General features: G+C 39.0%; 1 protein-coding gene across 4 annotated transcripts in view; it reads left to right on the forward strand.

Annotated features, from left to right (window-relative positions):
* The window catches only part of MACROD2 (mono-ADP ribosylhydrolase 2), a 1,990,905-nt gene that overhangs the window by 1,474,532 nt on the left and 504,165 nt on the right, over nucleotides 1–12,208 (forward strand). The gene's annotated exons all lie outside the window — the stretch shown is intronic.

Here is a 12,208-nt window from a genome sequence, read left to right on the forward strand (position 1 = left end):
TGTCTATGGGCCAGATATGGCTCATGGGTGGTCATTTCTCAATATTATCTCTTCTGGATGAATGATGGGTCACCAACAAAAGGAGTTTGTTTCTCGTCCTTTCTTTAAGGAGGAAGGGCTTCCTATGGGAAACCATAGGGCAAGGAAATTGTCTAATAGAAAGGCTTATTTATTGTCCAGTGGCTACTTATAGTTCTGCATGCTTTCTACTTAAGATGGGTTATGTCTTTGCACAGTACAGTACGGTAGACTCTAGCTGCCTATGGCCATTTAAATTAAAATTAAAGCTGAAAGTTTTTTTTTTTTAACATCTTTATTGGAGTATAATTGCTTTACAATGGTGTGTTAGTGTCTGCTTTATAACGAAGTGAATCAGCTATACATATACATATATCCCCATTTCTCCTCCCTCTTGTGTCTCCCTCCCACCCTCCCTATCCCACCCCTCTAGGTGGTCACAAAGCACCAAGCTGATCTCCCTGTGTGATGCAGCTGCTTCCCACTAGCTATCTATTTTACATTTGAGTGTACATATGTCCATGCCACTCTCTCACTTCGTCCCATAAAGCTGAAAGTTTAATTAATCACTTTCACCAACCACATTTCAAGCACTCAATAACCACATGTGGCTAGTGGCTACCATATTAGACAGAACAGAATAAAATGTTTCCATCATTGCAGGAAGTTCTATTGAATTGTCTAGCTCTAGATTCTTAGACTCTGGCAGCCTAGGCTATGTTGTGACTAAGTGACGTAAGAGGATGCTCACATGATGACTTGAGTAAAACTGGGTGGCCTGCTTTCTCAGAAATCTCTTTCCTGATATATTTGCCTCTGTGATTGGAATTTCCACCATAGGATTACTGGTTTGAATGGCAATACAATGATTTTTCCTGGGAAGGAGTGCTAGTCAGTGCCATCAAGCCACTGCAGTGATCTTTGCATTCAAGTCACCTGAGGATACTTTAAAAATCCAAGTATTGGGGCTCTACTTCATGTCTACTTTACCACTACTTCTAGGGAGTTGGACCAAGTCATGTCTAGTCATCAGGATATCCCTCAGTGATCCCGATGGAGACCTCTGGTTAAGCATCACTCCGTTAGCGTAAACCAAGTTTCCTACGCCATTCCAGTAAATGGGAATACTCAAAGGCCTGGGTCATAATCAAATGGTATCTTGGCTAACACCTGCCTTTATGTTGTTGGACTTCTGCATCACTAAATTCCTTGGTGGCCATTTATGCTGTTATCCTAGTAGAGCAAATTCCTGGAAATCTAAGAATATTGATCTATCTCAAGGGAAGGAGGGCATATTTTCAAGACTGACAGGTCTTTCATTCACGCTTGTGAGCCAGCAGAAAGCCTGGTCACCTAACTCTTTGGAGATCCCCCAAAGTTAGCATGCTGTACCCTGAGACCACAGGTACTAGATTAGAAATAGCTATTAGTGTGGCACAGTTGGGAATGTGTCCATCTCTGACCATGGACCTCACTGTGGATTTCCCAGTCTCTCCCAGGAAACCACAGATCCTTTAAAAATGGGACACTTGGAGACCTGTTCGATTGCCCAGTGTTCCAGGATGCTGGGCTACTTTAGCATGGTTTGGGTATTGGGTGGTCTTGCTGGCGCTTTGCACAGAGGGAAGTAGACATGGATTGGAATAAAGAGGCTCCAGATAAAGACACAGTAGGTGGGAGTCTACAGAGAGTGAGAGGGACCAGGCAGCAGTAAGCAGGAGGAACCTAGGGAGGAAAGTTGGTAAGTGTTCCTATGACCATCCTGTGGTTGGCTCTTAATGGCCTGGCCTGTGGCTCCAGAGAAGGTCATGTGCAGGCCCCATTGATGACCACATGATGACCAACAGCCCCTCTGAAGTCACATAAGTTTCCTCAAAGGCTACTCAAAGCAGTCCCACAACCTTATTCTATCAGTAGTTTTCACTTAACCTAGTGGCTCCCAAACTTTGTTGCACCCTGGAGAAACTTCCAGATGCTCAGGTTTTCATATAGCAACTAAATCAGAGTGTTTAGGGTTGGGAGCCAGGCATCAGTATTTGTAAAAGTCCTAGGTGATTCCAATGTTCATCAAAGCTCGGGAGCCACTGATTTAACACCAAAAACATCACCAGAAAGTAACTGTTACTGGGACCCCTGGTTGTTGCTTAACAGTCCATGCCCTCTAATTCTAATTATTTTTACATCTATGACCACCAAGTGGGCTTTCTGTGCATGCAGGACAGAAGCTAAGTCTTTGTACTGTGTAGGAAAATTTAATGCTTCTCTGGATGTGGAACAGGTAGAACAGGTCTGTTTGAGTGACTAGTGTCCCTGAATCAGGAAAACTCCTGATTTTTTTTTTTTAATTATTTTTTTTACACCAGCAGGAGATTGGTTCAATAAATTTGAAATACTCACCTATAATGGAATACTATACAGTCATAAATATTATGTTTTCATAACATGGGAAAATATTCATAATAATGGGTATTACATTTTAAAATGTAATAAACCGATGTATTTTGTGTTTCTACAATATATGGGCCATCCAGAGGCCCTTGTGGAAATGGTGATTAACTTCTCTCATCCTGAGTATTTCCATCTGTAAATGGTTGCAAGGATTCAAGGACATAATGTAGTGGTTCCCAAACATCTCATGCAGATGAAAATCTCTTGAAGAGGTTGTTTAACATATACAGGGTCTCCTCCTAGAGACCCTGATTCAGTAGGTAAAGGTAGAGCCTGGGATCAGTAGGTTCAACATGGTCCCCAAGTGACTCCAATGTGCTCAAAGGCTGAGAACAAATAACGTACACAAAGCATTCAGAATGATATAGGCGTTATTTCCTTTTCTGCCCTTCAATTCCTGTTAATATCCTTTCCATCTTGCTAGGGGTTAATTGTGCTCTGAGACAGAAATACCTAGTCATAGAGAGAATGTATAAAATAATTCCTCATCTCAGAAGCCTGTGGATTTGGCATCCAGAGCCATTCTTCAGCAGATGTCCTGTGCATTGCAGGGGTTGAATTATTTGCGTCCCATTTACTGATAAATTGCCTCACCCATGAGTACCTCAAAAAGTGGAGGAGGCTTGTCTCTTATGGACTGTACAAGTTCAATCATGGCCACACAACCTGATATTTCCCTATTCCTGTCTTGAATTCTGGCTTATTTCCTCATCCTCTGGCCCTTTCCTTGACTGTACTCACCAAAGTACCTTGAACTATGCCCTGACGTAGCATTAACTCCTGGAGTTGTGAGTACAACCCACTCACAACTCAGCGGATGCATCTAGTCTCAAATCTATTCCTGTATGGTTTTCTTCCTGGAACCAGACCACACCCTGTAAGCATTTCTGATCAGCTGTTCCTCTATTGGCCCCAAACCACAGGACTAGAACCTGCCCCCTTGCTCTGCAGTGTCTGTCCGGGCACTTTCTGATGCTGACCATGTTGCAGCTGTGATTGCCTCAGTGGCTCCAGCTTGTTTGTGTTGCTTCAGTTTCTCCATTAATCCAAAAATGTCCCAGTGTTGGGCCATCTCTAGGAGCATTACTGTCTGCTCATGAAGATGAAGTGTTTGGTCACTGAGGGAGGAGGGAATTCCTGTTTCCTCTTGCATTTCTGCTTTAGGCCCTTCATCACAGTTACACTTTTATATTCGATTGGGAAGTAAATGCTTTCTCTCCACTAGAATCCAACTAAGAGCCACAAGGGCAGGGATGCCGATGTGCTTGCCATTTTATCTCTGGCATGTAGCAGAGTTCCTGGCACAGTGTGGGCAGCAAACTCTTTAGGCCCTAGGTATCATACATTTCTTTTTTTTTTTTTTTAAAGATTGATTGATTGATTGATTGATTGCTATGTTGGGTCTTCATTTCTGTGCGAGGGCTTTCTCTAGTTGTGGCAAGCGGGGCCCACTCTTCATAGCGGTGCACGAGCCTCTCACTATCGCGGCCTCTCTTGTTGCGGAGCATAGGCTCCAGACGCGCAGGCTCAGTAGTTGTGGCTCACGGGCCTAGTTGCTCCGTGGCATGTGGGATCCTCCCAGACCAGGGCTCGAACCCGTGTCCCCTGCATTGGCAGGCAGATTCTCAACCACTGCGCCACCAGGGAAGCCCCCATACATTTCTTTTATAACAGCATCCAGCACTGGCAAAACCCCATTCCCAACAACAAGAGAATGACATAACTCAAAGAATTTCCGTCATCTACAGGCTTGTGAGGTGTCACGGTGGGATTCAGACCCACACAGTCCCCGTTCCTTTCACAGGAGTGTACCCAAAGCAATCGAGTGTTGAACTGTCAACAAGAATGAGGTCAATCCAATTTATATGTTCTTAGCATCCAGCATTAAAGTGTTCTTATTACTGTCAACACTCACTAACCAGTGCAATTTCATGTGAAAACACTCTGGCAAAGTGTCAATGATATTCAACTCATATCAAAAGCAGTTTGGGTGTCCTAACTATCCTTTCATAGTTCTGATTTGTATCATGGCCATTTAACCTCTGTTTATATAAACCTAAATCTCCGTTGCTCATACAGAATCCAGACAGCTGGATATTATGTATAGGGTGGTCAGAAGCACTCAGAGGTCTCCACTAAGCATCTGGTAGCCATGGGTGAGCCTCACATCTCAACCTAAGAAGAATATTTGTGTTCATTGCAGCACTATTTACAATAGCCAGGTCATGGAAGCAACCTAAATGCCCATCAACAGACGAATGGATAAAGAAGTTGTTATGGCAGTGGCAGAAGGTTTTAATTACTGCCAGGAAACAAAGCTTAGCAGGAGAGGAGAGGTGGGGAAGTGACAGGGAAGCTACAGGGTACAACAGATTTGTGAACTCAGCCAAGCACAGTGGTAGCAGAGCCTAGATGCTACAGAGAAGACATGTTTTAGACAATACTCATGTGTATGGGCAAAAAAACTCAAGGACTGTATTTGTGACTTAAGTGTATAACAGGTTATTTCAGTTTCTGTTCTGTGGAAAGTGTAAAGCATTCCAACAAAGGTTTTCAATGTGACTTTTTTTTTTTTTGCACCCATGCTATTGATTGCTAAATGTAATAGTCTGATCATGATGCTGAATAAATGTGTCTTAAACAAAAAAAAAAACAAAAAAAAACAAAAAAAAGAGAAGTTGTGGTACATATATACAATGGAATATTACTCAGCCATAAAAAGGAACGAAATTGAGTCATTTGTTGAGACATGGATGGATCTAGAGACCGTCATACAGAGTGAAGTAAGTCAGAAAGAGAAAAACAAATATCGTATATTAACGCATGTATGTGGAACCTAGAAAAATGGTACAGATGAACTGGGTTGCAGGGCAGAAGTTGAGACACAGATGTAGCGAACAAACGTATGGACACCAAGGGGGAAAACTGTGGTGGGGTGGGGATGGTGGTGTGCTGAATTGGGCGATTGGGATTGACATGTATAAAGTGATGTGTATAAAATTGATGACTGATTAAAAAAAAAAAAGAAGAAGAAGAATATTTGTGGCAAGTTAATGAGTGATGCTGGGAATTAAAACAAGGGACTGATGAAAAAGAAAGGAATTTTCTTTAAATGTTCAAAAAGAGAAAATAGATTTTAAAAAAGGAGGATGTATGTCAGTCATATAAGCTCCACAAAGGCTAAGACTATGGTTTTGGGGGTCTGTCCTTAGAGCATCTGTCCTTCAGGGCAATCTAGTGAGATTTCTTTAATAAGCATATCAGATGCTGAAGTGGATACCCAAAAAAATTTGTATCCCTTAGTCCCTGACCATAAGCTAGACAAAAGAAATGCTAGTTGGAACAAAAGACATCTGATCTTGTGAAAGAATTAGGTGACAATGACAAAATGGCATATAATGTGGCACCAACCATAAATAGCAGGGATGTAACATAAGTCCCCTAGAGATTTGGAGAATGAAGAGAATATTTTGGGCTAATTTGTTCAGGAAAGGCTTTATAGAGAAGGTGAGGAAAATTGACACAGTGAAAGATTTGAATAGGAGGGAGTAGAAGAGAGGCTGTTAAAGTTGGGGCGGGTGCTGGAGGGTGGTATGAGCAAAGAAGCAAGAATGATCATACATGTTTATAGAACAGTAATTATTCTGACTTTGCTGGTTTTTACTAAGCAAAGGTGAGTCGATAGCTTTAGACTAATTATATATGGAGATGCGTAAGTTGTATCTACCAGCTTGATTTAGTTAGGAAAAAAATACATAGAAATTGGTAAACCATATTGGAAACGTGGGGCTCTGCCTATGGTAGTTGATTTTTTCTTTTTCTTTCTTTCTTTTTTTTTTTTTTTTTTGCTTGATAAGGTTGGTTGTCCGGACTTTTAAAGAGGAATCCCCTCCTCCTCCCTTACAAGTGCATACACACGTCCCAAATCTCCATCAAAGAAAGTGACCTTCTCAGCAAAGAGAAGAGACTCTCTAGTGAAGACACATGAGCAACCCCCAAATAATCAAAATCACACAGGCCCAGTTCATTCATCTTCTGTCTGTTTTATAATTTTTCTAGCAAGTATCTTACCACATATTGGAAATCAGAAAGACGTGACCATCTGATTTTGCTAACTGTCGTGGTGGAAAAATGCCAAAATATTATGTAAAATAAAACCTTTAAATAAGGAGGAGAAAAGCTCACTACCTCTGTTTTCATTCCCCCCATCCCCACCCCTTGTCTGAGTTTGTAGCTTCAAGCTGTTAGGACTATAACAGCAATTACGTGTGTTCTTCAGAGAAAATAAAATGAGCCCGCTAGATATCAGTAAATATTTCCAAGTGTTTTGGTTTCCATGTGTCTTAAGTGTGAATTTTTAAAGATTTTATTCAAGAAGAAAGCTTCTAATTCATTTTTCTACAATAATATTAGTAAGGCATAATGTATTCAACTATCTGTTCTACTCAGGATTGTAATGCAATCATATGAAATAAACTCTCTGAAAGGAAATTTTATTTCACACAGCCTTGTAGAGCATCATTGTTGAATGTCTGATGGAGAAAATGAGTTACAAATAAAATGAGAGAAGGTTTATGTATTACTGTTTAATAGCCGGTGGGTTCAGTTAAATCCATTTTCACTTAAACCATCCAAAGTCAGATCCCGTCCCAGATTCCTGAGTTATTGCAGCTGTTTTTCACCCCATATCATCTAAGCAGCACCACCCTGACCCTTCTGCCTGTGAACATTCAGTGACTGCCCATTGCCCTTCTGATCTGCTTCCTCAGTATATGGCTTCCAAGTGGTCTAAAGTCCATTATTACCAACATCCTCAGTTCTTCCCTGGAGTCCATTCAAATCCTTTAGCAAATATCTCTCCGGTGGTTTTCCAAGAGACAAAACCAGACACTTGATGTTCCACATGTATAAATCCAGGAAAGGGGTTTGAAAGCCAAGTGGCACAGCTGCTCTGGGAACCTCATGTATCAATATTTCATCTTCCTTTTCCCTCTCCCCCTAGTATCTTCAGTCTTTTTCTCCATTATCTCCATTGCTCTTGTCAACATTTGACCAAGTATATCTCTTAGTAATTTAGTTTGTTTGTTGCCTACCTAGTTTCACTGGAAAGTATTATGAGGACAAGGATTTTTGATGATTTAGTTCACTTCTTTATCTCCAGTAGCTAGAAAGTATCTGGCACACAGGAAGTGTTGAATAAATATTTGTGGAGTAAATAATGTAGAACACTAGTTCTCAACCAGGGAAGTTTGGCCCTCTGGGAGCATTTGGCACTCTCTGGAGACATTTTTGATTTTGGGGGCTGGGGGCATGGGTAGAGCTACTGGCATCCTGTAATGCAGACAGGATAGCCTCTCACAACAAAGAATGATCTGACCCCAAATGTCAATAGTGCTGAGGCTGAGAAACCCTGGTGTACAGAATCCTCCAGAGTTCTACCAGGAAGTTTGGCTCTCATCTCTCCTGTGGCCCCTCTGTCACATCTTCTGCCCTGACTTTTTCTGTCTCATCTCCTGTGTCTCTCTACACATTTTTGTTTGCTTTTTGTCATCCCAGAAGTTGAAACCTCTCATTTGTTCCCTTTCGTATTCCTTTCCTGCCATCTTAGTGTGGTTTCCTGAAGGAGGGGAGGCAAGTGCCTGGGCTCAGCTGCCATCTTGAACTTGAGACTCTATCATCCTTATCTTGTTTAAGTGTCATCTTTTTTGTGATGCCTTCAGTATGACTCCAGAGGATTTGCTATTCTCTCTTCTCTGAATTCTTAGAACCTTTACCAAAAGTTTTGACCATCAGGGTAATGTATTAGATAGGGTTGCTGCTTAACAAAGAGACCCTCAAATACTGCAATTTAAAGAAGATGGAAGTTTATTTCTCTCCAGTGTAACAGGTCAAAGTCAGTAGGATGGCTCTGCTCTGTGTGATTATCTGGATGTCCAGACTTCCTCCGTTTTGTTACTCTGTCATTCTCATAGCGTTGTCCTCACCCAAAAGGGAGAAGATCTGGAAGTAGACATACATATCTGTTTTCCTGTTTGAGAGAAGGGGAGAGAGAGGCAGTCCTGTATAACATATTTTTAAAAATTGTGATGCATGATATGTATGTATAGTGTGTGTACACACGTGTGTGCACATGTGCCTCTGTGTGTAGTGTTAACAGGAGTCATTTCTGAAAGGTATGATTACAAGTGATTTTTAATTTTCATTATTTTGCTCTTGTATATTTTTCAATATTTTACATTGAATGTATATGTGTTTTTAGGCCACTTTAGACATTCTTAAAATCATTTGTTAAACACTATTAAATGGAAACTTATGTAAAGATCTGCCAAGGAGAGTAGACACTTACTAAATGGAAAATAGGTGGTATTTTTTTTAATTCGAAAGAACTCAACAACTATAAATACAAGACCCCCCCAAAAAAAAGAACACCGTGTTTGAGATTTTGAGTTGAAAAATTCATTATCTCTTAAGATATATCTTAAACTGTAATACTTATGTCTATATATCACCACCTTTGAAAAAATAAATCAAGCAAATCAGGTGTTTGACATGGTAGAGTCGAAACTTCTAGCATACTCATTTTCCCGCCTAATAACCAATGATTTTGACATTTAGCAAATGATAAGTTGAGAAGCTGGGAGAAGAAAAGCAAAACTACAATGGAAAGTGGATAAAACTGTAGAAGAGATGGCAGAGAAATAAGGGCAAGAACATGTATTCAGAGAGGTGTGAAGACTGGTAACAATTGTTTAAGTCAGCAGGTAGAAAAAATTAGAGGGAGAACATGGGAAATTTATCAGCACAGAAAGAAAGGGAGACAGTAAATAAAGCTTATATTTGAAGCCAAAGTAACTGGTGGTAAAGCTGAGGTAACTAGACATGAAAAGTTTCATTCTTTACCTGTTGGTCACCATATTTTAGCCCTTTCTTGACCATGTGTAGAATTAGCTGGTGTTCCTCTACTTCCTTGGCAGATACAAAAGTAGAACCAAGGCTCTGGGTAGAGAAATGGGAGCTCATCCCAGGAGCACAGCTGAGATCATTTGATGAAGGGGACAGAAAGCTTTTGGCTAAATGTTAAGTGAGCACATCACAAATTAATTCTTAGACCCTGATACTGTAAAGATGGGATAGTTTTCAGGGGTTTCTTTATGTTTAATGCCATAATCTAAGATTATTGTAGCATAATTATAGAGTAACGTAAGTAATATATACATTTTTATAAGCTACATTTTCTTATTAAAATTTTATGAACATTTTTGCTTTCATATACATGTAAAGATCTCTTTTTCATGGTTATATAATATTCCATTAAATGAACGTTTCAGTAAATATACTTCTGACAAGATTAGTCAGGATATAAATATGTATCCATCTGGGTATATATTTATTGGAGAAAAATTTATTTGGCACTTATTATAGGCTGAATGTTTGTGTTCCTCCCAAATCTGTATGTTGAAATTTCTACCCCTAATGTGACGGTTTTAGGAGCTGGGGCCTTTGGGAGGTAATTAGATCATGAGGGTGGAGCCCTCATGAATGGGTTTAGTGCCCTTATGAAAGGGACTCCAGAGAGCTCTCTTTCTGCCATGTGAAGACACAGCAAGAAGTCAGGAGTCTGCCACCTGGAATAGGGCCTCACTGGAATCCAGCCATGTTGCCACCCTGATCTCAGACTTCCAGCCTCCAGAACTGTGAGAAATAAATTTCTGTTGTTTATAAGCCATTCAGTCTGTGGTATATTTTTTATTGTAGCCTGAATGAACTAAGCAGTATTTGTTTTTGCTGTTCCCAAAAACTATTTTAAAGATTATATGGCTATTTATTCTTTTCTGTTTTTCACATTTTTCTCTTCTCCCCCAACTTGTTATGAAAATCTTCAAACATAGACATTGAAAGAAAAGAACAATGAACCTCCAAAATTCAACAGCTGTCATATCTTAAGAGAATAAAATCTTCTTTGTTGTATGAATATATAAATTGTTAAAATAAGGGACAAAACACCTAAAAAGCAATACAGTGCAACTTTTAATTTCTGCATTATATCATTGATATTGGTTTGAGACATTGTAATATCTTTGAAGAATCACAACAAAATCTAGATTGGAAAAATTACTGACTCACAGACCCAGATGTAATGAGTATCTAGCAAAAAGCTTCTTATGTTACTACTTTCTCTCTTTTTTTTCTCTTTCAAGTCTCCTTTATCTTTCTGTCTGCCACAAGTATAAAATTTAGCAAAATAATTATTTACCAAAGAATTATCCGTTTAAATGAGCATTGGTTGCATTCAAAAGATCAGTTAATTGCATTCAGTAATAAGGGAGAGTCTATCATCTTTGTGGTTTGTTTGCCTTGTGTTACATGGAGTATACTTCATGAATACATAAATAAAATCCATGTGTCCTTTACAAATTACTAATTCATTCTATTCCTTGGAAGTAAATCACTGCCCCTGATATCCATTGAATATTGAATGCCTTTTTGTTCCCATAGACTTGAGTGAATTTAGTTCTGCATAGTAAAAACTTAGTAACTGTATTAAGTTGGTACTGATTTACCAGCAAGTGACATTTTAATTAAACATTTTAAAGTGGGCAGATCTAAGGTTGCCAGATAAAATATAGGATGCCCAGTTAAATTTGAATTTAAGTGTGTCCCATGTAGTATTTTGGACATACTTATATTAAAATAATTATTCGCTGTCCATTTGAAATTCAGATTTAACTGGACATCTTATATTTTTCTTTGCTAAATCTGGTGACCTTAGCAGAACATAACATGTAAGATGTTTAGTTATCTAGTTTTTTTGCTTGATTCTGTTTTTTTCATTTTAATTTTTGTCAGTCTCATGATTAAGAAAAATTATTTGCAAGTTTTAGTTACCTGTTTGATAAATTGAAAAAACAAACAAACTTGGCATCATTGCTGGGGAAGATAGCAAAGTGAGATTTTTAAAAATTATTCAACCATATACAATACTTTATTTTTTACCCATTGATTACAGTGTTTCTCCTATGTGCAAACTAACACATGCTCACTTAGAAAAACAAACATCAAAACAAGCAAAAAAAAAAATTTAAAAAGCGCATACCTATAAAACACAGAAAGCCACAAATGCACTACCTTATATTAAATTGATCACCTTCTGAATCAGCCTTTTTTGAGAAAACATTGGCCTGGATCTCGGGAAATCTTTCTTCTAGTCCTGGCTTTGTTCATATGAGCTCTGTGGTCTGGGCAAGTATCTGAACTCCTCAAAGGATTCCCTGTTCTCACATGTAAATTAAAGGGGGTTGAAAGATTGATATCTAAGAACATTTCCAGACTTGAGAGGTTATAGTAGCCCATGATTTCTCCTTCAAGTTCCTGGATAATAATTATGTATCCTATAGTACTCATGAAACCTGTTGGTTACTTTTTGTTTACTTCTTTTGTAAACTGTGCTGTTTCTATGTCTTTATTCTTTATTGAAATGGAGTTAGTGTTCACCTTTTAATGGGGCTAGAATGATGTCATTCATGCAAAGCAAAAATTCAAAGTTAAATCCAAAGGAAATCTCTCACCAGTGTTCACATTAAGATTCTGAGTGTACCGTTTAAATGAAGTCAGCATTTCTCCCTAAGGATTTTGAGGCTCATTCTAAAAGTTTAATGCTAGACTAAAATGGTATTTTCCTTGGGAAGAACAGTTTCGGTGGCCCAATTGTAGATCAGTCTTTTTAAGAGAAATGCAGACGATA

This window comes from Balaenoptera borealis (genome assembly GCF_965194805.1).
Source record: "Balaenoptera borealis genome assembly, chromosome: 16".
NCBI classification, from domain to species: Eukaryota; Metazoa; Chordata; class Mammalia; order Artiodactyla; family Balaenopteridae; genus Balaenoptera; species Balaenoptera borealis.